The sequence below is a fragment of the Callithrix jacchus genome, chromosome 4 (assembly GCF_049354715.1).
Source record: "Callithrix jacchus isolate 240 chromosome 4, calJac240_pri, whole genome shotgun sequence".
NCBI lineage: Eukaryota > Metazoa > Chordata > Mammalia > Primates > Cebidae > Callithrix > Callithrix jacchus.
This window is the reverse complement of record NC_133505.1, coordinates 11,546,549-11,569,783: the sequence shown is the minus strand read 5'-3', so window position 1 is coordinate 11,569,783 and position 23,235 is coordinate 11,546,549. Positions and strand designations below refer to the sequence as shown.

The 23,235-nt window shown below is 38.2% G+C and overlaps 2 protein-coding genes across 15 annotated transcripts in view; one reads left to right on the top strand and one right to left on the bottom strand.

Annotated features, from left to right (window-relative positions):
* Positions 1–17,805, top strand: part of LOC144582018 (uncharacterized) — an 821,808-nt gene extending 804,003 nt beyond the window's left edge. For 11 of the 14 annotated variants that reach the window (XR_013533676.1, XM_078368278.1, XM_078368277.1 and 8 more), the window contains 2 exons: positions 8,646–12,177; positions 12,264–17,805. The gene's annotated coding sequence lies outside the window, so the exon portion shown is untranslated. The remainder of the gene's footprint in view (positions 1–8,645; positions 12,178–12,263) is intronic. The other 3 variants (XM_078368271.1, XM_078368269.1, XM_078368265.1) reach the window with 1 other exon arrangement.
* LOC103792246 (uncharacterized) overlaps positions 1–23,235 on the bottom strand; it is a 230,313-nt gene that overhangs the window by 171,201 nt on the left and 35,877 nt on the right. The gene's annotated exons all lie outside the window — the stretch shown is intronic.

Sequence of the window (23,235 nt, the reverse complement as noted above, 5' to 3'; positions counted from 1 at the left end):
TATGAACCACAGCATAAGAGAGGAGGGAATGAGTGGTTCCTCTCAGAATCAGTGTCTTCGGAAGTAATAGATTTTGTAATTACTCAAAAATCAAACAATTTAAGTAAATTACCAGTGATTCTGGGGGACTTGGAGAGCCAGGCTGACTAAGGCTGAGAGGAAAGAGGAGGGAAAAATAGTGAATCCCATCTTTTTTCAAAGCCTTGGATTGGTTGATGCTGATGTATTCCCACATGAGGCTTCTACTTGTTGAGCTAGCCATAAAAACGTGAAGAGTGAGGGGGAAAGCTATATGCCTACTGAGTTCACCCCCATGTGTCGAGCCTGTCCAAAATCTGCAACCATAACTTCCAGTATATCTCACTGGCCAGAACTTAGTCATGTGGCCATGGCAAAGTTCATTGAACTGACTCCAACATGGACCCTACCATACTCAAGACATAGTGACCCCTGTGACCTGCACAATCACCTCCAGATGGCCTCCCAGAGCCAGGAAGTCTGGAGTAACAACAGGAAAACCACAGAGGAAGAAGAATGGCCTGCTCCTGCAGTGCCTAATTAACCAACCGTGCAACATTCTGCTATCGTTCCGGCCTCAACTGCTTTCCTGCCTCAACTGATAACCCAACCTTGTGACACCCCCGTTTCCCCAGCAACACTTCCCCTGGCTTCCAAAAAAACACCCTGAACTGTAACTTTGCACTGCCTACCCCAAACCTATAAACCAACTCCTATCCCATTGCCCTTCTCTGACTCTCTTTTCCGACTCAGCCCACCCACACCCGGGTAATAAACAACCTTGTTGCTCACACAAAGCCTGTTTAGGTGGTCTCTTCATTCAGAGTGTGCCTAACAGCCATCACTCTCTGAACGTTCAAGGGTTTATTTTTTATTTATTTGTTTGTCTTTAAGCTGAGAATACTGTTGCTCTCAAAAAAAATTAGTATTCTATAGCAGGGAAAGACAGGAAAATAACTAAGGTGTGAATAAACAGAAGTCTCTGGATAGGAATCTCAAGATACACTTACGCTTCCTTTTTCAGTCCTCATTTCTCATCATATTTCTTCCTCTGACTATAATACAATTTTATATTTGTATTTAATTTATTGTGCTTTATTCTCTAGGTCTTTATTCATAGTAAATTCACTCTACCAAGAACACTCTTTTTCTTTCCCTTACATGTGGCTTAAAATTCTTCTGATTTTTCCACTCTCAGCTTGACTGTTACTTCCTCAAATACGCATTGCCTTTGTTGTCCTCATTAGCATTAGCATTTTGAATATTACTATTATTAGCTTTGCTAAACACTGAGGACAGGTTGCCTTAGTCTATTAATGATTGGCTAGCAATTTCTCATAGAATACATCGCTTAGTCTATACCATCAAAAAAAGAGGAAGGCAGAGCCCAATGCAGGTGGCTAAATTCCAGCTCATGTTTTCCTCTTTTGAGTTCCCTATTTGGAAGGCATAGGGTCCATCCTTTACCTAATTATGGACCATTTTTTCTTTTTCTTTTTTTTTTTTTTTTGAGACGGACATTCCCTCTTGTTACCCAGGCTGGAGTGCAATGGCGCGATCTCGGCTCACCGCAACCTCCACCTCCTAGGTTCAGGCAATTCTCCTGCCTCAGCCTCCCGAGTAGCTGGGATTACAGGCACGTGCCACCATGCCCAGCTAATTTTTTGTATTTTTAGTAGAGACGGGGTTTCACCACGTTGACCAGGATGGTCTCGATCTGTTGACCTCGTGATCCACCCGCCTCGGCCTCCCAAAGTGCTGGGATTACAGGCTTGAGCCACCGCGCCCGGCCCGACCATTTTTTTCTTCTCCATTTGTTTTGGTTTCTCTTAGAGAGGCTACTATTATACATAGATTGAATCTTCATTCTCTGACCAACGCTAATGAGAGAGCTGCTTAAGTTCCTCTTGATCATGTTGTGCAGCTGCTCTGAGCATTGTCATTGTTTGATTCTGAAAATGCAATCACTTGAATTCTTCTCAGATCTTAGTTACAAGGTAGGAAACAAACTGACTACTCCACTCATACTAAAAGAATTCAGATCTTTTGTAGAATTTGATTTATAATCCTGATAAAAAAGTAACATTCCAGAGTTACTAGTGCCATTGCTCAGGTCTTGCTGCTCACCAATGTAAAACTATCATAGTTTTCCAGGACTTCAGCAAGGTGGCTGACCGGAATACCTGCAGTTTGTTGCCCCGACAAGAAAGAACCAAGACAATGAATAAACAGCTAAGATTTGACTGGAGTGCTAAAGGGAGAACACTGGAGTGCACTGGAGGGGTACAGACACACCAATGATGGCTGCAAGTCCAGAAGGGCAGCGTGGAGGCACTGTGCCTCTTCTGACCCCCTGGCCCAGATAAAATCTCCTAGGAGTCAGGAAGGATATTTTTGTGTGTGGTAAAAAAAAAAAAAAAAAAAAAAAAAGCCAGCCTCCATTGCCACCACAAACATTTATAGTCCTTACTACAAAAGAATCCCATAGTCCTCACAAGCCCTGAATCCACTTTGGAGGGCTTCCAGGAATTTGTGCAGATGCATTGCCCAGACTAGGAGCATAAGTTGTGCACTCGGCACTCCCCACCTACCTTCTGGGAGCCAAGCTGCCGCAGCATGATACCACCTTGAGAAGACAGCCACCTCTGGAGTTCACCCTGCACCCTCTCCAGCACTGGGACTCCACTGTATCAAGCCCACATGGGTGGCTGAATGCCACAACCCCAGCTGCAAGGAGCCTAGGCTAAGGATCACCTATGATTTTGTTTCCGTACAGCAGGGATATCAACCCCTGCTTCTACATTTTCAGGAAGAGAAACCATCTGTCAGTCCTCCACAGATTAAACCTACCCTGGAGCTGGCCAAATTGCTGCATAACCTCACAGGGAGAGGCCCTGAGCCTCTGAGCAACTGATACACCCACAGGGTGGTGGAGTGACTGCCCACCCAGGCTCGGGACTAAGAAACAGTCCCACATCATTCCCCTTATCCCTGCAAACATGCCTCTAGCTGGCCCAATGGTCCTGTGACCCCAGTAAGGACCACAGAAATAGTCCCACAGGGCATCCCTGGAAGGCATTCCCTTAGGCTGGCCAGGAGCTGTTAGCTCATGGGCCAAACCTGAGAAATAGCCTCACAGGCCACCTTTGGTAGGCACATGCCAAACCAACTAAGCAGCCTTCCACCAACATCCTGGGCAGGAGAAATAGCCCTGCAGGTTGCCTCTGGCAGACACACCCCCAGCCCAGCTGAGTAGCTGTGTACCTACATGCCAGGCCTAAGAAACAGCCTTGTAGGCCACCCCAGCAGAAGCACCCTCACACCAGCTATGCAGCCAATGGCAGACGTGCCCCAGGTCAGCTGAGTAGCTGTGCACCTGCATACCAAGCCTGAGAATTAGTCCCACTGTTACCCTTGATGGGTATGCCCCTAAACCAGTTGAGCAGCCTTGCACCCACATTCCAAATCTGAGAAACAGCACCATTGGCCCACTACCCCACCCAGCAGACACATCCCCAAGCCAGCAGCCTTGAGCCTACATCCCATGCCTAAAAAACAGCCCTGTGGGCTACCCCAGCAGACGTGCACGCAGACTAGCCAAGAAGTTGTAAGACTGAAAACTTGTCAAGTCTTGGAGAGAGATGGACATCTGGGTCCAGGAAGCTCAAAGAATCCCACATAGATTCAACCCAAACTTCAAGACACATTATAGTCAAATTCTTGAAAGTCAAAAGCAAAGAAAGAATTCTAAAAGCTGCTAGAGAAAAATGTCAAGTCACATATAAGGAAATCCCCATTAGACTAGCAATGAATTTTTCAGAAGAAACTTTACAGGCTTGGAGAAAATAGGATATTTTGAAAACATTGAAAAAAATATGCCATCCAAGAATAGTATAAACAGCCAAGATAACCTTAAGACATGAAGGAGAAATGACATCTTTCACAGACAGGGTATAATGAAGGGAATTCATCACCACTATAGCAGCCTTACAAGAAGTCCTCAAGAAAGGGTTATAACTAGAAGTGAAAAGATGATAACCACCATCATAAGAACATGTGAAACTATAAAACTTACTGGCAGAGCTGATAATAAAGAAGAAAGAGAAAAAAATCAAACCTTAGAGAATACCCCACCACAAAAATAAACAATAAGAAAGTAAGGAAGAAATAATATACAAAATAACCAGAAATCAATTTTTAAAATGACAGGTGTAAATCCTGACCTATCAATTATAACTGTGAATGTAAACAGATTAAATTTTCCATTTAAAAGATATAGACTGGCTGAATGGATGAAAAAACAAGACCCAACAATATGCTGCCTATGAGAAACTCATCTTACCTGCAAAGACATACAGACTGAGAGTGAAGAGACAGAAAAGGATATTCTATATAAAAGCCAAAAGCAAGCAAGAGCAGCTAAACATATATCAGACAAAACAGACTTCGAGTCAAACATACAAAGAGAAAAAGAAAAATAATGTATAACACAGTGATCAATTAAACAAGAGAAAATAACAATTAAAAATATATATGCACCCAACACTGAAGCAGCCAGATATATAAAGCAAATATCATTAGATCTAAAGGGAGAGATAGACTCCAATATAGCAATAGTTGGAGACTTTAACACTGCACTCTCAGCACTGGACAGACCATCTAGACTGAAAATTAATAAAGCACATCCGAATTGAACTGTACCACAGACCAAAAGGACCTAACAGTCATTTGCAAAACATTTAACCCAACAGCTGCAGAATATACATTCTTTCCATAAGCACAAGTAACATTCTCCAAGACAGACCATCTGTTAGGACATAAAACAAGTCTCAAAAATGTTTTAAAAATAGAAATTATATCAAGTATCTTATCTGACCACAATGGATAGAAAACCTAGACACTGATAAGAGAAACATTGAAAAACATTGCACCAAAGCAAAAATAAACCAAGCTCAAAATTATGAGAAATAATAAAGATCAGAGCAGAAATAAACAAAATAGAGACCCATATATACACAAAAGATACAAAAATATATTTATGTACACACAAAAGATCAATGAAACAAAAAGCTGATTTTTTGAAAAGATAAATCTACAAACCATTAGCTAGAGAGATGAAGAAAAAAGAGAGAAGACCCAAATAAGTAAAGTTGGAAATTGAAAAGGAGGTGTCACAACAGATACCACAGAAAAACCAAGGATCATTAGAGATTACTGTGTACAACTAACTATGTACCAATAAATTTAAAAACTTAGAGAAAATGGATACATTCCTAGATACATATAACGTATCAAGATTGAGACAAGAAGTAGTAGAAAATGGAACACATCAATAACAAGTAATAATCTTGGGTCAGTAATAAAAAGCCTTCCGACTAAGAAAAGCCAAAGACTTATGGATTCACCACTGAATTCTACCAAGTCATTAAAGAACAATTAATGCCAATTCTTCTCAAACCATGCCAAAAAATTGAAGCAGAGTGAATTCTTCCTAATTCATTCTATGAGGCCAGCATAACCCTGATGCCAAAACTGGGAAGAAAAAAAAAAAACACACACACAAGAAAGAAAGAAAAGTGCAGGCCAATATCCCTGATCAAAATAAATGCAAAAATCCTCCACAAACTATATCAAACAGAAACCAACAACACATCAAAAAGATAAAAAACCATGATCAAGTGGAACTTACCAGGAATACAAGGATGGCCCAATATATACAAATCAGTGAACATCATACATCACATCAACAGAATGAAGAACAGAAACCATATAAGCACTTAAATAGATGCAGAAAAATTATTTTGATAAAATTTAACATCACTTCATTTTTTGGGGATTTTTTGTTTTTGTTTTTGTTTTTTTGAGACAGTATCTCGCTCTCTTGCCAGGCTGGAGCACAGTGGCACAATCTTGACTCACTGCAAACTCCACCTCCCAGGTTCAAATGATTTTCCTGCCTCAGCCTTTTAAGTAGCCGGAACTACAGATGTGTGCCCACCACACCCAACTAATTTTTGTATTTTTAGTAGAGTCAGGGCTTTACCATGTTGGCTACAATGGTCTCAATCTCTTGACCTCGTGATCTGCCCACCTCAGCCTCCCAAAGTGCTGAGATTGCAGGCATGAGCCATTGTGCCTGGCTGATTTTTAAAAATCTTAATAAATTATGTGTAGAACAAAGTACCCTAACATAAGAAAACACCATGTATGATGAAACACACAGCTACTATCATACTGAACAGGAAAAAGCTGAAAGATTTTCCTCTAAGAACTAGAATAAGACAATGATGCCTATTCTCACAACTCTTATTCAACATAGTATTCAAAGTCCTAGCCAGAGCAATTAGGCAAGAGAAAAAAAATAAAAGTCATTTAGATTAGAAAAGAGGAAGTCAAATTGTCACTGTTTGTAGATAACATTATCTTATATATTGAAAAATCTTGAGGACTCTACCAAATAACTCTTAGAACTGATAAATCAATTCAGTAAAGTTGCAGGATACAAAACCAATATACAAAAATCAGTACCGTATTTATACGTAAACAACAAGCAAGCTGATATAGAAATGTAGAGGCAAACTCATTTATAATTGCTACAGAAAAATAAAATACCTAAAAATTAATTTAACTAAAGGGGTATAAGACCTTCATACACAAAAAAATAGAAAACACAGCTGAAATATATTGAAGAGAACACAAACAAATGAAAATACATCCCATGCACATGAACTGGAAGCATTTTTTAACAATATTGCTCATACTAACATACTACTCGAAGTGAGCTACAGATTCAATGCAATTTCTATCAAAATACTAATAACAGTCCTTAAACAGAAGAAAAATTGTAAAATGCAGATGGAACCACAAAAGATCCCATACAGACAAAGCGATCCTGAGATAAAAGAGTAAAGCTAGAGGCATCAACAGACCTGAAAATATGTAACACAGCTGTAGTAAGTAAAACAGCATGGTACTGTCATTAAAACAGAGACAGAGACCAATGCAACAGGATAGATAACTCAGAAATTAATTCACACATCTACAGCAAACTGATTTTTGACAAAAGTGCCAAGAACACCCATTATAAAAAGAACAGTTTCTTCAATAAATGATGCTGGAAATACTGACTATCCATATGCAGAAGCATGAAACAAGAATCCCATCACTCACTCCATACAAAAATCAACTCAAAATGGATCAAGGACCTAAATGTGATACCTGAACCTCTAAAAACCACTAAAAGAAAACAGGAAAAATGCTTCAGGGCATTGCTCTTGGTAAATATTTTGTGAAAAAGAACTCAAAAGGACAGGCGACAAAAGCAAAAACAAACAAATGGAAATATATCACACCAAAAATCTTCCTTACAGCAATAGCAACAACCAATAGACTGAAAAGACAAACTACAAAAAAGGATAAAATATTTGAAAACCATTTCAGAGAATCAATATTCCAGAACATACAAAGAATTCAAACATCTCGATGGCATAAAATGAACAATCTGATCACAAAAGGAGAAAATGATCTAAACGGTACTTTTCAAAAGGAGAGATACAAATGGCTAACAAAGATGAAAAAATGCTCAGTATCGCCAATCATCAGTGAAATGCAAATCAAAACCACAATAGGGTATCATCTCACCCCAGTTAGGATGCCTATGATAAAAAATAACAAAATGCTAGCAAGAATGTGGGGAAAGGGGAACTCTTATACACTGTTGATGGGAATGTGAAACAGTATAGCCACTCTGTGTATGGGAGACAGTATGAAGGGTCCTCAAAAAACTATAAATAGAATTAATGACCACATGATCCAGCAACCCCACTACTGAACATTTATCTAAAGGAAAAAACATCAGTATATCGAAGAGACATCTGCACTCCCTTGTTTATTGCAGCACTTTTCACAGTAACCAAGACAGGAAATCAATGTAGATATTCAACAACAGATCAATGGATAAAGAAAAGAGGGGATATATACACAATGGAATAATATTAGGCCATGATAAAGGAGGAGGAAATCCTGTCATTTGTGACTGCATAGACGGAACTGGAGGGTACTAAGTGAAATAAACCAGGAAGAGAAAGTTAAATGCAAAGTTTTCACTCATGTGAAAGCTAAAAATAGTTGATCTTTTAGAAGTAAAAAGTACAACAGAGGATACTTGAGGATAGAAAAGGTAGGGTAAGGGAGAAATAGGAAGACATTTGCTAAAGGATACAAAATTACAGTTAAACTGGAGGAATAAATTCTAGTGTTTTATACCACTGTAGGATGACTATAGTTAACAATAATATGTTACATAGTTTCAAATAGCTAGAAGGAGTATACTGAATGTTCCCAACAGGAAAAAGGTGTATAAATGTTTGAGATGATAGCTATGCTAATTACCATGATCTGATAACTATGTATGAAATCATCACTATGTATCCCATAAATATGTACAATTAGCATGTGGCAATTAAAAAATTAAATTTTAAAAACGTATCCAGTTGATCGTTGCTAAGCTCTTGAAAACATCACGGACAGACCTCTAATGGCTTCATATGCCTAGAAGCAGAGTCACCCAGCAGGACTAAGTTGATTAAGAACCGGCTAGCTTGACCTTTATTTTGTTTTAATACTAGGAACAAAGCAAGCTGAAACAGTCTGTGCATTAAGTTTGATGAGCCCTGAGCAATAAAAGTAAGGCCTACTTAGACAATACTGAGGTAAGTAAAAGTATCTTACAACAGTGATGATTTCTGAGAAGGATTAAGTGGTGGTTTCTGATCCTTGGCTCAGTGGGCAGAACTGATCAGTTATTTGTCTGCTATAGGAAATGATCATCATTGTACCCTGGGACCCACCACAGTGCACACAGTGGCATTGTGAGTAGTGGTGCCTACCACAATTCTGATTGGGTCAGGAGGTAGGTAACCAACTTACGTTTATCCACGTAATGCTTTTTCTGGAAAATTTAGAAGAAAAAGTAAAAAGATAAATTGCTCACCAAGAGTTGGGATATATGACATTGAAATCAGGAGATTGAAGTGGCCATGTTTCCTGGAACGGGGCCAGTGTTGAAGAGAACATCAGTCTAGCCCAATAGAGATGAAGTCACCATGGACAGGTGAGGCCCTGCGGGTATCTAACAGTTCAGTTCTAATCTGTTCCAAGTGTCCTTCTGTACTCCTGTCCTTGGGTTCTATACGACTTCCCACTATCATTTCAATAAGAAGGCTATCTGAAATTGGCTTCTGTCACTTGTGACCAGAAGAGGATGCTTTTGTTTGTTTTCATTTAAATATAGCCTAGGATTTTTACTTTTATATTCACAATTTTCTTTGCATGTACGTTTGAAATATAACTAGTAAATTCCACTTTATGTGAAAATAGAAATTTACTATAAATTTACTTTGATTCACCTCTTCTCTCCACTTTCTTACTTAATTTTCTGGAGACAAGGTCTCACTCTATTACCCAGGCTGGAGTGTAGTGGTAGAATCCTAGCTTACCGCAACCTTCACCTCCTGAGCTCAAGTGGCCCTCCAGCCTCAGCCTTCCAAGAGTTGAGACCACAGGCATGCACCACCATGCTGGCTAAGTTTTCTACTTTTAGTAGCGACAGGGTTTCACCATGTTGCCCAGCCTGATCTCAAACTCCTGGGCTCAAGTGATCTGCTTGCCTCAGCCTTCCAAAGTTCTGGTCTCACCACAAGGCCCTCTCTCCACTTTTCTAACAATGGTCAACATAACCTACATGTAACAACCAAGAATGCTGACACTATTGAATTGGTTTCTTAATACTTAAATATTCTCCACAGAAAAACTTGTTTTAAAAACATTTACATTTGTCATCCAAGTTGTCAGAATTTGGATACATTTGTATGTGTTTACTGCTCTTTCACCTTTCTTATATTTTAACTTATACTTCATGCCATCAATAGCTAGACTATGTTTTGGTAAAGTGTTTCAAGAATTTTACATTGTGGTATGTAATCTGAATTTTTCCTTTTTCTTTTTTCTTTTGAGATGGAGTCTCGCTCTGTCACCCAGGCTGGAGGGCAGTAGCACAATCTCGGCTCATTGCAACCTCTGCCTACCAAAGTGCTGGGATTACAGGCGGGAGCCACCGTGCCCAGTCCTGAATCTTTTGATGGCTTGAAACAATATAAGAATGATGCCATAAGAGTGTAGTGTTTGCTATCAGTGCCTATCCCTATTCCTCAGACTGTGCAATTCTAACAACGGACACCTTCTAATGCCAGAATTTATATCTCTGTGCTCAGAGAATTTTTTCCAATACAAAGCTATTCTACCTTGCCTGTGCAGTAGCCTGAAAGTACCAAAGAATTGACAGTTTGACAGAGAGGCTCTCAAGCAATGACAAATGATTGGCATGAGATGGCATAACTACTCCAGCTTCTCCACCTTTCAAATGGAGTAATTCTGAAACGTGGTTTTTAAAAAAATGTTTACAGTTAAAACAGACATAACATAGAATTAACTATTTAAATTTACAATACAGTGGCATTCAGTCCATTCACAGTAGTGTATGAGCAACACCTCTATCTAGGTCCAAAATATTTTCATCACTAGGAAGGGACACACTATACCATAAAGCAGTCATTCCCCATTCCCTCTTTTATACAGCTCTTGGTAACAAGTAATTTGCTTTCTATTTTTATGCATTTACTTAGTCTGAATATTTCTTATAAGTGAAATAATATAATTTATGACCTTTTGTGTCAGGTTTAAGCATAATTTTTTTTGTTTGTTTGTTGTTTTTTTTTTTTTATGAGACAGAGTCTTGCTCTATCACCAGGCTGGAGTGCGGTGGCATGATCTTTGCTCACTGCAACCTCCACCTCCCAGGTTCAAGCAATTCTCCTGCTGGAGACTACATGCCAAAGTGGCTGGGACTACACGCATGTACCACCATGCCAAGCTAATTTGTGTATTTTTAGTAGAGAAAGGTTTCACCATGTTGACCAGGATGGTCTTAATCTCTTTACCTTGTGACCCACCCGCCTTGGCCTCCCAAATGCTGGGATTACCAGGTGTGAGCCACTGCACCCGGCCAGCATAATGTTTTTGAGGTTCATCTGTGTTGTAGCATGTATCAGTACATTTTTTATGGCAGACTAATATTCCATTGTATGGTTATACCATTCTTGTTTATCCATTGATTAGTTGATGGAGATTTGGGCTGTTTCCACCTTTCAGCGCAATGATGAACATCTGTGGACAATGATGGTAATACTCATTTAGGACACAATATTATATTATGTTCACTTATTTTCAATTATTTGGGACCTAGTTGTAGACATGTGGAAATCCTACATTTAAGTTTATGAATAATTTCCAAACTGTCTGCCATAACAGCTGCATCATTTTACATTCCTACCAGCAAAGTATGAGAGTTCCACATCTTTCACATCTTTGCCAACACTTACTACTTTCTCCTTTTTTAAAAAAAGTCTAGCCATCCTTGTAAGTGTAAATTGGTATCTCATTGTGGTTTTCATTTAAATTTCCCTAATAGTTAATGATGTTGAGCATCTTTTAATGTGGTTAATGACCATTGTATATCCTCTTTGAAGAAAACTCTACTCAAGTCTCTTGCCCATTTTAAATTGGATTGTCTTTTTGTTACTTACAAGAGTTATTTACATATTCTGTACATTTATCAGATATGATTTCTCTAATTCTGTAGGTTGTTTTTATGTTAATAGTGTCCTTTGATGCACAAAAGCTTTAAATTTTTATAACTCCAATTTATGTATTTTTTCTTTTGTTTCCTGTGTTTTTGTTATACCTAAGAATCTATTGCCAAATCTAAGGTTATGAAGATTTTGAAGCATGTGTTCTTACACTGTTTCTCAATGTTTCCAAATTAGATTAATTCTAGTGGTAGCTGCCTTAATATTTATCATTTTAGTGACTACATTCCTTGTCTCTGTCCCACTTCTCACTCACCTCCTGATTTTCTCCATACCTCCAAAACAAAGAACTTGCACTGAAGGGCACTGGCTCAAGATCTGATGCTAGAAGCAGCCGAACTAAGACAACCAGGATTGGGGCTTGACATCTTTTTCTCAAAACCCCACTGAAACTTCATCCTTTTCTGGCACTCTGCATTGTAAAGAAAAATGATGCAGTCTTTTCTCTATGCAGGTATTTTAAGGCTCCTTTAAAAATCCATAAACCAAAAAATGAAGCTGTATATGCATATTAAGTGGGATTTCTCTTTTTTTTTCTAGATTGTGGCACTACCTTTTTCTTCTCTACTTTGATATGCCGAAAAGCAAGATTACAACAAATTTCAAGATCTAACTGGTTATTTGCAATTCTAGAATTGAGCAACATCTCAATCTATAAAACAGAACAGGTATTCTAATGTAGGTAATCTCAGAAGACGTTGACTTTATAGAAAGAGGCAGAAGAAAGCAGAAATAAGGAATGAAAAATAGATTTGGTGATTTCAAAGTTACTTTCCTTATAGAGTTAAAACAAAGGGAACATTCTTATCATGATGGCTCAGGTAAACTGGGACTCTCTGATTGGTTATTGTGACTTTCCTGATTTTCTGGAAATCTGGCCATTTTCAAAGTTCAGTTTAAGTGGCAACTAGCATTAAGAATTCAATTCTTATGTGTCCTTTGTAGGGACATGGATGAATCTGGAAACTGTCATTCTCAGCAAACTGACACAAGAACAGAAAATCAAACACCGCATGTTCTCACTCAGAGTCGGGTGTTGAACAATAAGAACACATGGACACAGGGAGGGGAGTGTCACACACTGGTGTCTCTTGGGGCAGAATAGAGGAGGGACAGTGGGGGATGGGGAGGTTGGGGAGGGATAACATGGGGAGAAATGCCAGATATAGGTGACGGGGGGGGGATGTAGACAGCAAACCACATTGCCATGTATGTACCTATGCAACAATCCTGCATGTTCTGCACATGTACCCCAGAACCTAAAGTGCAATAAAATACATATATATATGTAAAAGAATTCAATTCTGATTTGGTCTGGTGTACTGGTGGGGCCTCATACAGAAGCTTAGTCCAAAATAATGGCTTCTTATGAATTTATTTGAAATGTATTTTGGCCTTAAAGGGTTTTTCTTATATATTGTTGACCGTTGCTTTTACAGTTTATAAAAAAATAATTTTACAGAGAATTATAAATAAACCGAATCTTTAAGTTTTGCCCAGTATAATTCTTGTCTTCATTTTCTGCCACAGTGATTCTACTCTGAATTGCTTCTAACATGAATTTTAAGCCTAGCATAGTTTTGGTATGACTGCATTTATTTCTCGTTAGATATTTCTTTCATTCCACTGTTTCTTTCATGTAATCCTAATTTATCATATTTTGTTTAAAACATAAGAGAAATTCACTCTAAAAACGTCTATTTTGCAGAGCAAAACCTCTGTAGGTATACTCTGCTTAATTATTAGAACGATAGTTTTGTTCCAGAATTGATATACAGGCCCTATACTGTCATTTGTATTTTCATTCTTAAGCAAAAGTAGCTTCATTCAGATCAAGAGAATGCAAACGACACGTTCTGCTCTACTCTGAACTTTATGAGGTTCCCTTCTCAAACCCGCAGCTCAAGGGCAAACTAGTTTTTATAGGTCCAAGTAAAATTTACAGTTTGTAGCTTTAACTTATTTTTTTTTAGACTGCTATCCCAGGCTGAGGCAAGAGCTGCTCTGGCTCTCCCTGCCTGCTTTCTAACACTGAGGAGGTGTTTTTATCCTAAGTCATATGAAAGCCCACAGGCTTTTCCTATCTCTTGCCCTCCCCCTTGCTTAGTGCTGATATCACGAGGTAGAGAACATCACTATTATTCCCCACTCTCTACCATGTTATACCTCAAAGGGCTTGCAGTTTTAATCTGTAACATGTCTGGGGAAAAAAAAAAAAGTTGTAATGTTTGAGTATGGGGACGAATCAAAGGGAGAGTGAGGAAGGTTGGTGGGATTCCCAGAGCTGGGAAGGGTCTGACAAAGTTTCCTTTCCAGAAGTTTGCACATGGGTTGATTTCTTATTCTAATCCATGTGGACTGTGACAGGGAATTATTTCCTTCCAGAAAAACCTCAGTAGAGAGTTGGCAGTCCTTAGCTTTCATTTGTCTCATTTTTGTGCATTTTTATGCTTCTATCAATAGGAAGTTGGAAAGGGTCACATCCCAGAATTGAAAAGCAAAGCCAAAAGGCTGCAAATGAAACTATGAGGTTGTATGTCTGTGTTTGGAAGAAAGTGGGAGGTGGATAATGTGTAAGGACTTAAATAGAGTACACTTGTTCACTGCTGCCTTCTTCAGCTTTGAAGATCACGGATGGGGTTTGATAATGTGGTGCCCTAGTCCAAGAGAAGAAGACAGTTAAACAATGGAGGAGGAACCTAAGAGCAGCTAAGCGTGCCTAAAGTAGGAATATATTTCTAGCTCATTTCTTCCCCACTCATAACTATTGAAAAGCAGCTGGCTGTTTCTTTAATTTAATCCTTTGTCTATCTTAGAGTTGACAAAGCAGGTTCTATTTAAAGGAGCCTTTTACATTTTCAAAGGAGAAAAAATGGGGTGGGGGTGGCATATTATATGAGGAAACTTTAAAAACTCTTCACAAAATATATATGTTTCAGGAGAAAAGGAGCAGGGGGGAGTCAAATGAGTTTGATGTTTCCTTGTTTCTGCAGTCTCTTGACCTGAGTTCTAATCTTGAATCACTACCACATGACCTTGGCAGGTCACATCATTTATTTGGACCCCAGGTACTCTTCTGATCTTCTGGAATTCTTCCTGGGGCTTTAAATGAGTACATCTTCCACTCTGAATTTCCTCTCGTGACCTGCCAAATTCACAAATAACACGGGAGAGGCTGTCACACTGCATTAAGTTCTGCAGGATCACCAGCATGTGGGTGGATTCAAATCTATGATCTTACTATTTCATTTAACCCAGATGCTACATTTCTTCTGCTTTTTCAGCTCAAGTGAGGTAGAGACTTGGACTGAGATGAATTGGCTTCATCTCAAACTGGAGAAGAAAGATACTACCTGGCAAAAACAAATATCTGCAGGAAGAGACACAGTTTGACTGTCCCTTCTATTGAAAGCACATGTCTAGCTTTAGCTGGTAACCTCTTCAGCCTTAAAGCTATATTTAATTCATAATCAGCACTGGGAGAGACAGTAAGAATTCACCTCTTGTGCTCCTTTAACTGTTAGAGAAAAATTGTATTTTCCCAGATAGATTTTGGTAAACCATCCGTCCACCTTTGATTAGCCATTATAATGCAAGCAACCTTTGACAAAGTGACCCATATCAGCAATTAACCCATTAGTTCAATATATTAGACCTTGAGATGTATTATGTTATTCTTTCCTCATCACCTTATACTTCAGGAAAAGAGAAAATTTGCATATTTCATCCAAAGATGACTACTTTTTCATATTTTAATATGTTAAATTAAAATGCATTTTACAATTGATGTGTTGTCATAATTTCTATTAGCTGAACCTTAGAGGTAATGTTATTAAAATATTAAAAATTATTACATCTTAAAGTTGATAGTGTCTTAGATTATATTAAATACAGAACTTGTAATTTCTTGGAAACTTTTTGTCTTGATAGTAATGGTGTTGAGGAGGCAAGAGAAAGTAAACTTAGGAAGTAAACTTGAAAATTAGAAATTAAATTACCACTTAAATTAAATAGTATGTGTTTGCGCTGTCTTGCCTTTGATCAGCTTTTTGAGTGCAGAATTCAACAGTGTATTTTACTTTTTCAATATAGTAACTTATTCATTATGAGTACTTTTATCTACATTGTCATAACACAAGCAGTCATTCATTGTGAGAAGACAAAAATCACTGTAAAGAAAGGAGAAGAAATACCATTAAATTTCCAACTTACAATTGTATGGACCAAATTTATATAACAGCAATCTTTTGCATTACCTTATACAGGAATTTTTCTATGATTAACCAAAATATTAAATTAGGAAAATTCATTAAGTATACGTGTAATCAAGAACCTCTTGTACCAGTGATTTTCAAACTTGATTGCACATGAAAATCACTATGAAGATTTTAGAAACCAACTGTGAAGCCTGGACTTCACCACACACTAAATTAAAGCAGAGATTCTGGGAGTCGGGTCTTGGCATTTTTAATGCTTCCCCAATAACAGAGAAGATGAACAGTTGTATGTGAACAAATTGGATAACCTAGATGAAATAATAAATAGATTCCTGGAAACACACAACCCACCAATAGCAAATCCTGAAGAAATAGAAGATCCAAATAGACCTATAACTAGCAAGGAAACTGAAGCAGTAATAAAAAACCTTCCGGCAAAGGACACCTTTCCAGGACAAGATGGCTTCATTGGTGAGTTCCTTCACCCATGTAAAGAAGAATTAACATAAATCCTGATCATGTTTTTCTTCAGAAAAATTGGAGAGAACATTTCCTAATTTATTCTAAGAGGCCAACATTACACTGTTAGCAAAGCCAGTCGGACACTATAAGAAAACTACAGACCAATATCTTTGATGAGTAACGAAATAAAAATCCTCAGCAAAATATTAGTAAACAAAAATCAACTGCATATTAAAAGGATTGTACACCACGATCAAGAGGGATTTAATCCTGACATGTCAGAGTGGCTCAGTAGTTGAAAATTCATCAATATAACACATTACATCAACAGAATGAAAGAAAAAATAATGACCATCTCAATTAATATAAAAAAAGACCTTTGACAAAATTCAAAACCCTTTCCTAATAATACGCTCGATATTCAGAATGGAAAGAATCTATCTAAACATAGTGAAGTCCTACCTGAGAAACACTCAGCTAGCATTATGCTCAATCACGAAAGACTGAAATCTTTTCCTTTAAGATGAGGAACAAGCAAGCCTGCTTTCACCATTTCTCTTTAACACAGTACTGGCTGTCCTAGCCAGAGCAATTAGCCAAGAAAAAAATGGCATTTAAATTGGATAGAAACAACACAATTTTATCAGTCACAGGCAACATAATCTTATATATAGGAAACCCTAAAGATTACAAATAGATATACACAATAGTTAGAACAAAAAATGAATTAAGCAATTTCAAAATTCAAAATTCATACTCAAAAATCAGTGGCATTTCTGTACTGTAACAATATATAGTCCAAAAAGGAAATTGAGAAAATAATTTTATTTATAATAACATCAAAAATAATAAAACACTTAGGAATAAATTTAACCAAAGAGATGAAAGACTTTTACAGTGAAAATTACAAAATGTTGCTGAAGGAAATTGAAGAAACAAGTAGAAAGATAGTCTATGTTCATGAATTTGAAAAATTAGTATTTTTAAGATATCAATAACACCCAAAGCAATAGAGAAAATGTGGTATACATATACTTTGGAATACTATGCAGCCGTGAAAAAGAATAAAATCATACTCTGCAGCAATATGGGTGGAGCTGGAGTCCACTATCCTAAGCAAATTAACACAGAAAAACAGAACACCAAATACTGCATGTTTTCACTTGTAAATGAAAGCTAAACACAGTACACATGGAGACAAAGAAGGAAACTATAGATACCTTCTATAAGTGGGAAGGGCCTACTTCAGAGTGGAGGATGGGAAGATGGGAAGGATTGAAAAACTACCTATCAGGTATTATCCTGGTTACTCTGTGACAAAATTATCAGTACACCAAACCCCCATGACATGCAATTTACCCATGTAACAAACCTGCATGTTTACCACTTGAACCTAAAATAAATGTTGAAAAGGAAAAACAATACCCAAAGCAATCTATAGATTTAATTCAATCCGTATCAAAATCCCAGAATCCCCAAATTCTGTTTCATAGAGAAATAAAAATAAACCATTTGAAAATGTACATGGAATTTCAAGGAACCTCACATAACCAAAACCATCTTGAAATTATACCTCCTGATTTTGAAACTCACTAAATACCTATACTAATCAAAACAATGCAGTACTGGCATAAAAACAGACATATAAATCAATGGAATAGAATAGAGCCCAGAAACAAACTCTCACAACATGTGGTCATATGATTTCAACAAGGGAACCAAAACTATTCTAAAGTAAAAAGTCTTATCAGTGGATGGTGCTGGGTAAACTGGATATCCACATTCCAAAGAACAAAATTGGACCCTTTAACACCATATACAAAAATAAACTCAAAATTAATCAAAGACCCTAATGTACAAACTAAAACTACATAACTCTGAGAAGAAAACACAAGGAAAAAGCTTCATGACATTGGATGTGACAATGATTTATTAAATATAAAACCAACACCACTAGCAACAACAAAAGAAACATAAATTGGACTTCGTTAAAATGAACAACTTGTGTGTTTCCAAGGACACTAACAGGGTAGCAGGGTGCAATGACTCATGCCTATAATTTCAGCACTTTGGGAAGCTGAAGAAGGCAGACTGCTTGAGCTCAAGAGTTCAAGACTAACCTGGGCAACATGGCAAGACCCTATCTCTACCAATAAAAATTTAGCCAGGCATAGTGGGATGTGCTATGGTTATGCCACTGCACTCCAGCCTAGGCGATGCAGTGATACCCTGACTCAAAAAGTTTATGTGTCTTAACAATAGAGTGAAAATGCAACCTAAAGAATGGAAGTGAATACTTGCAAATCATGTGTGATGAAGGGTTGATATTCAAAATGTATGTTTTTAAAAAAAACTTCTACCCAGCAGCAACAACAAAAAAAGCCAATCTGATTAAAAATTGAGCAAAGGACTTGAATGGCTATTTCTCCAAAGAATATGTACAATGGCCAAGAAGCATATGAAGATGCTGCACACCACTAATCACTAGGGAAACAGTTTCACTCTTTGGAATGTGGATAACCAGTTTACCCAGCACCATCCGCTGATAAGACTTTTTACTTTAGAATAGTTTTGGTGCCCTTGTTGAAAGGGCATGAAAACCATAATGAGGTAACACTTCACATTCATAGGATGGCTTATTTTTTAATTTAAAAATAAAAAATAACAGGTGAAGATGTGGAAAAACCAAAACCCTTATATATTGCTGGTGGGAATAAAAAATGGTGGAGCTGTTATGGAAAACGGTATGACAGTTATTTAAAAGTTAAATGTAGACGTGGCAATTCCATTTCTGGGCGTATATACAAAACAGTTCAAAGCAGTACCTTAAACAGATATTTGTATGCCCATGTTCATAGCAACAGTATTCACAATAACCAAAAGATGGAAATAAGTGTACATTGACAAAAAAACAAAATGTAGAATATGCATACAATGGAATATTAGCCTTTAAAAAAAGAAATTAAGGAAAATTTGACACATGCTCTAAGATAAATGAACCTTAAGGACATTATGCTAAGTGAATAGCCCAATATAAACTAATACTAAGTGGTTCCACTTATATGAGATACCTAGAGTGGTCAGATTCATACAGACAGAAAGTAGAATGCTGGCAACGGGCTGGGGGAGGGGAAAATACGGAGTCTTTAATGAGTACAGAGTTTCCATTTGGGAAAATGAAAAAGTTCTGGAGATGAATGGTAGAGATGGTATCAGAGAATGTGATTATATTTATGCCAGTGAATTATGCACCTGAAAACAGTTAAAATGGCAAATATGTTACCTATATTTGCCATAATTAAACATTAATTCAAAAAAACTCAAACCTCCCAGGTGTTTTCATACAGCCAAGTTTGAGAACCATGGAGCTGTGCCACGATTGTCTCAAGAAAGCTTGACAATTTGAGAGTTGAGTTCTTCTAGATGGAAACACAGTTTTGCTCCACGTGGTTCCCTGCTGCTAACACAGAGCTTGTCACAAATTACAACAATCCTATCTGCTTTTTAGTAGTGACCCCAATTATGCGTCAGAAATTATGCAAGGCCAGTTCTCAAAGATTAGATTGCATCAGAATTACCTGGATGGCTTGATAAAACTTGACCCGAAGAATTAGGTGTAAGTAATGCATTTCTAATTATTCCCTAATGGTGTTGGGCTGGGGACCACAGGTTGAGCACTACTTTGCCAGCACTTCATATTATAACGACAATCTACGGGACAGGAATCATAGGGAGACTGAGGCGTCAACATATTAAATGATTTATGCAGCATCACAAGCCAGGAGATATGAGAGATAGGATTAAATCCCAGGACTCTCTGACTCCTCCCGTTCCCCTGCAACCATTGCCATCTCACTGTGCTCTGTAAACATGTCATTAAATGGATAAATATCTTGAGTAGGTTCTTAGCAGACTTCAATGGAAAACTAAAATTCGCTTAAAAATATATTCTTTTTAAATAATACTGAAGTCAGTGCAGGAGACAGTCTTTTACGGACTTAATAACCGTCCAAGGTGGTGCTTGCAAATGTTATCACTTGCCCATATTCAATCACATGCCATTCGAATCTAGTAGTGAATTTCATCTGTTAGCAACTTAGCCAGCAGTACCCTACCGCTGTAAATTCTTTTCAGGCATGCTCCCTCCTTGGTGTTAGAAAAATATTTAGAGAGAGAGAGAAGACATTTCTAACTTATTAAACTTACCACTATCCCCAAGTAGAACATTTCCCACGCCCACAGGTTGGTTTTTGTCTCACTCCCCTCTTTAATTCCTATTTCTGTTCACAAATAGATTTAAACAACTTCTTTTTTTTTTTTTTTTTTTTTGCCCAAACAGTTCAAACATTATGTTATAAAAATATTGGACAAAGAAGGATTTTCCCCTTAGTAATATCTACAGAAAAGGGGAGAAAAGATCAAAGAAAGAGATAAAAATAAAACACAGGTAAGGAAAAATAGGGAATAGCGAGTTGGAATTCCCGACTGGTTGATATTCTTTGTTCAAATGTGTTTCATAATAGCAACAGCTATCACTGATTGGGTGCATATTAGGTGCCGAACTCTTTGCCGAGCTAAGCTATCACTGATTGGGTGCATATTAGGTGCCGAACTCTTTGCCGAGCTAAGCTATCACTGATTGGGTGCATATTAGGTGCCGAACTCTTTGCCGAGCTAAGCTACCACTGATTGGGTGCATATTAGGTGCCGAACTCTTTGCCGAGCTAAGCTATCACTGATTGGGTGCATATTAGGTGCCGAACTCTTTGCCGAGCAAATAGCTTAAAAATACTATCTGTCTTAGTCCTGCCAAGAAAAACATCTGGGGCGGCTATTTTTATCACCATTTTAGAGCTGTGGAAATAGGCATAAAGTTAGGTAACTTGTCATATGTAGATAGCTGGTGTGCATGGACCTAAAAGTTGAGGCTTTCACCCACTATATTCTTTTCCGCAAAAAGGAAGGGATAGTAGTTCACTAAGGTGATCTCACCACTCGTATTAGTACATTCTCATGCTGCTAAGACATACCCAATACCGAGTAATTTATACAGGAAAGAGGTTTAAACGACTCACAGTTCAGCACAGCTAAGAAGGCCTCAGGAAACTTAGAGTCACGAGAAAAGAGGAGGCAAACACTTCCTTCTTCAGACGGTGGCAGGGGAGGCAAACGCATCTTTCTCCGCATGGTTGCAGGAAGCGGAAGTGCTGAGCCAAACTGGAAAAAGCTCCTTATAAAGCCATCAGATCTTGTGAGCGCTTACTATCACGAGAACAATGTGCGGGAAGCCACGCCTGTGATTCAATTATCTCCACCGGGTCCCTCACATTACACGTGGGGATTAAGGGAACTACAATTCAAGATGAGATCTGGGTGGGGACACAGCCAAATCGTATCACCAATCAAGGAGAACACGTTGGGATTGTTTTCTATTTTGTGAAGCTAATTTCAAAGTAGAATCCCTGGTACGAATGGCTTGGTCATCTCAGCACTAAAGCCTGATTTCTATATAACTACAGAACATCTAAGGAGGTGAGTCATGTATGGCTTTAGAGAACGGTCTTTAGAGTCAGCTACCTCAGTCTGGATGCTAATTCTACCACAATATCTGTATATTAGCAGACAAAATACTGAATCTCTCTGTGCCTCACTTTCCTTAGGGGTACCACGAAATAATAATTATACCTAACTCATAAAAATATTGTGAAGAGGCCGGGTGCGGTGGCTCACGCCTGTAATCCCAGCACTTTGGGAGGCCGAGGCGGGTGGATCACGAGGTCAAGAGATCGAGACCATCCTGGTCAACATGGTGAAACCCCATCTCTACTAAAAATACAAAAAATTAGCTGGGCATGGTGGCGCGTGTCTGTAATCCCAGCTACTCGGGAGGCTGAGGCAGGAGAATTGCCTGAACCCAGGAGGTGGAGGTTGCGGTGAGCTGAGATGGCGCCATTGCACTCCAGCCTGGGTAACAAGAGCGAAACTCCGTCTCAAAAAAAAAAAAAAAAAAAATTGGGAAGATTAGCACGAACATCATGTTCAGCTCTCTGAACAGTGCTCAGAATATTGAATGCTTAATACACATAGCTATTATTAGCTTTATTATCAAATTTTAAATAGTGGCCTTGTTTTATAATTATCATCTATTTTATGGCAAGCTTTGGAGTGTTTTTTTTAAATCAGTTTCTAGATTGTGTTTTTCCATCTACCCTCTTGGTATAAGATGATACTGCTAACGCTCTCAGGTGGCAAGACAGATGACTGCCTTTCCCATTCGTTTTTCTGTAAGTACATCATAATTCTCCTGGAGGCTACAGCTGTGAAAGAAGACTCAGATGAACCATACCACCAAAATGTGTCCTGCAATTTCATGCAAAGTGACTTCACACAAGAAAAAATGTTTTCCTAAAATATGTGTATAGGCTATTGTAATATTTGTGGTTGCAGAATGAAAGCTATTCCTTCCTTTTGCTACACCCTTCAATGTTTGCTCAGGTGCAATTTGATTTCCACATGAACTGATTCGGAAAACTTAGCAGAGTCACAGAGAAGTTGTCACTCCAGCCTCCAGTAACTTCTCCAACAAAATCACATTCCCAAAAAACGGTTACATAAAATACCTCGAATACATCTCTTTGTGTATTTGTGCCTGATTATAAACCCCATCGGTAATCTGCCTTTAAGCATGAGCACATTTTTAATCAAGCAGCAAAGTATTCTGAGTATAAAGTTCATCAGAGCTGGAGCTGCAGTGAACTGTTTTGTCCCCCTGGTGAAGGAGCTTGGCTGCAGAGTTTGTTGCAGTTGCCCCAAAGTTCTGTTCCCTGGTGCGC